This window comes from Brassica oleracea, chromosome C6 (assembly GCF_000695525.1).
Source record: "Brassica oleracea var. oleracea cultivar TO1000 chromosome C6, BOL, whole genome shotgun sequence".
NCBI classification, from domain to species: Eukaryota; Viridiplantae; Streptophyta; class Magnoliopsida; order Brassicales; family Brassicaceae; genus Brassica; species Brassica oleracea.
Genome location: NC_027753.1, coordinates 9079685 through 9083349, shown reverse-complemented (window position 1 = coordinate 9083349; position 3665 = coordinate 9079685).

Genomic DNA, 3665 nt, shown 5'->3' with positions numbered 1-3665 from the left:
AATAATCATGATCTATCATCCTAGCTTTCAAACAGGGTCTAATCAACCCTAACTCCAACATAAAGGAGTATACAGTACATGAGAACAAGATGGGTTCAAGACACTCCACCTTAGCCTAGATCTGGAAACAAGAGACAAGGGAGAGGAGATCTGAACAGATCTGGAACAAGGAACCAAGAGAGCGGCGAGATCTGACAACCACCACCAATCAGCTGCAACCACCACCACCACCACCACACGGCACCGGCGAGGAGGAGGGAGAGAAGAGAGAGATCACGGAGAGAGAGAGAGAGAGAGGCGTGAGAGAAGAAGAGAGAAAAGGAAAAGAGAAGCTTGATGGCTAGGGTTTCCTAGTCTCTCTAAATCTCTGCAGAGCTTCGCTCAAGTTTTAGAAATGAGAGAAAAGTGAGAGGCTGCGCCTCTTTTTATAGGGAAGGGTGAAGGGAACCCTAGGTTTCTGTCAAATGAGCCGTAGAGAAGCCCATTCTTTTATGAAATTTTTTTGGGCCAGAAACCGGGCCGTTACAATTCTCCCCCACTTGAATGGAATTCGTCCCCGAATTTCGTATGTCGATACTCCAACTCTAACATCCCGAACCCAAATGGGTACACAACTCGTCCTTTGAAATCTAATGGTTCATGCAACAGACCAGGTTCCATATTCCTCACGGAGATCCAATGTCCTCTTAAATCCCAAATCGATTCTCCAACAGCGTTCTCATCCCTAGATTGCTTTCATCTCATATGCATTTCCATATCACCACAACTCTTGTCGACGTAATTCTCTGATGGTCCTGTATCTCTTCTATCCTTTCATAAAGCAGCTCATCATCAACAATTATATATGCTAAGCGGTTTCCTGGGTCATCTCAGGCTCGAGATTCTGATCTCCCCCACTTTGGTCCAACATAAGAGATTCAACATGGTTGTTCATACAATTCTCATAGGGGATATCCATTTACTCGAGTCGTAGCTATTGTCTTGCATGGATTTAACTAATATCAGATCCATTAACCAACTTCCTCTCTAAGCTCAACACACATGTACACCACATAGGTTGATTGCCATGTCCTTGGTGACCCAACAACAAAAATATATTGTTATCATATTGCATTTCCATTTTGACACATACAACTCTTGCATCCATCATATACGGCCTCACACCCCACTGTTCTCAACATAAAAAAAAAAGATCTCAACTGCAAAGCTCCATTAAAATCCTCTTTATCTTTACCCATGGCAGTTCCTCCTTGAATTCTGATAAATCTGTTGATGCCCACTATAATGCCATTGCGACCAATAAACTTGTCCCATGATCTTCTTTCACCGTTGCGTGGTACCCAACCACATCTCCGTTGATTAACTTAGCGAGGACTTCATCTCACGAAACTTAACAAGCTACTCCCAAGTACCATCACACTCTTCTGGTGGAATAGAATATTGTGTCTTCGATCATCACTACCGCGTGCTTATCTTAATACGCTTGCGGCATCGTACATCCACTTCACAGGAACATGTTGCGCATCAGTTGATCCAAAGACACACTTCTACAATTGGTAATGTCCATTACCAACTCGTAATGCTGTCTTCTGGATATTTTTTTCTTTTGATATCAGAATCTGGCAATACCGTAATGTCAAATTGCTCTTAGTGAACTCCAAAGCTACTTGTTGTAGGTTCCAACAACTCAACGAACTATATGGTGCTAACCGATATGGTTCCTTTGACTAGACGATGTTCTGTATTTCCGCTCTATGGTGTATGCACTATCTCAGTTCCATGGGTCCTTAGAAATGGTCAAAAGCGTCTACATGCCCGGCTACTTCAGCAATGGTATCCAATACTTAGAGCTTTCACTTCCAAATACAAATCATTCTCCTTTCCACTTAACTCTTCAGCTTTCAACATCAAGATAGCTTATATCCATATCCTAATCCTTATTCCATTAAAGACTACTCTCGTCTCCTATCGAGGATTATGAATACATGCCAATACAATACATTAACTCCACGTGCTTGGTCCTGGTCTGCTTTCCTAGATCTCTTCATATTCATTAATCTCTGACCTCCGTATAGATTCTCGCTAAGCCCCGATGCTATCCCTAACACACTGCAACATCCCCGAACACTGGTACACCTCCAAATACGCATCCCAAAATTCTGTCACTTTATATCATTCTAAACTCCAACCCCAGCAGGTCTCCATGCAAGTTCACACCGTCGAGAGATATTAACACTACCACATACACTCCCATTGTCATCATTCTCTATACTCCCTCGGTCCTAACCCAGGTAGCCCCAATTGAAGTTGCCCTAGCCGTGACCGGTAGTCAGGATAGCACTTCAACCGCGGATCCTACTAGTTGAGTCCAGCAGCCCCGACTTGGTGCTTAGTTACTCCGCACCAAACATATCCTCGTCCTCTTAGTCCTTCGGTATGACCATGTTTTCCTTGATGAACGAACCTCCTATCATAGCCCTATTGGTTGTATTGGTAGTACGTTCCCATCCATTATATCCTAGTGTGGTTCTTCTCGCACTTCCACTCTTGTCACAACGAAACTGCCTTGTTGAAATGGCGATGTTGCAAGTTCCTCTTGGGCTTTGAGTATGTGATTCTTGGTTACTCTATGATCTTCTTACAACCAAAACTATAACTCTGCACCCTTCTAGATTAGCTCATGATCCCAGTAATCTTGCACGTCACAACTATTCTTCAGATCGGTTCTCAATTCTTTCAGGAAGTGATGAATCAGTTCTCGCCCCCTTAGAGGGTGCCCGACAAATCTCCTCAGGGGGGTTACATCCTTATTGTATTCCCTTACATTCATGTCACTCTGGCAGATATCCTAGAATTAGCCCTCCATTAGATATATGTCCTTCCTCGGAAAATACCTTCATTGACTTATGACCGAAACTTGTTTCACTGCACCTCTAATGTTCCTCCAAACCCATGATATCCGCCACAACCTTCACGCTCTCGGTAATTACATTAGTCGGGTTTACATCTTTGGCTTTCCTCTAACCACTCCCACTCATGTGTCCGGCGATGAAACTTCGTCAATTGGCGTCACCGATGGGGTACCACCTTTCCCTTTATGGTGCGCTGAGTCCGAGTGTAGATCGGGTTGCAGGTCCACGATACCGTAATTGTCACTCTGGTCGTTATTGATTGTCAAAGACATCCTTCAAGTAGACATCCGATCAGAACCATAATAGAAGTATAAATATAGTGGGTGGTTTTGAAATCGTTCACAACTTTCAGAAAAATCAAAACTTTCACACACTCTTTTCTTTTAGTGAAAACAAGTTTTTTTTTTTTAAACATCAGAAATGCCGATCTCTTAGGACAGAACTAAGGGATCTTAACCCGCTCTGATACCAATTGTAACGACCCGATCCCCCGGTGTCCGACCGGGGTTATCGAAAGGGCGTTATGGACACGTGTCTACTCATTTAGACAACCCTACGTGTCCCATTACTGGTCCCGAGAGCCGACGGGCGCATAACCTTCTTTGAAATACCGTCACACCCACATCCATATACTTCTACTTACAGTCCTGCGCACAGGGAAATGGAAATGGAGGAGTGAGCAACAAGTTACTCAGTGAAGTGGCTCTAGACCAGCCTGCCCGCATGACACTCTATACTACTCTATGCGGGAAC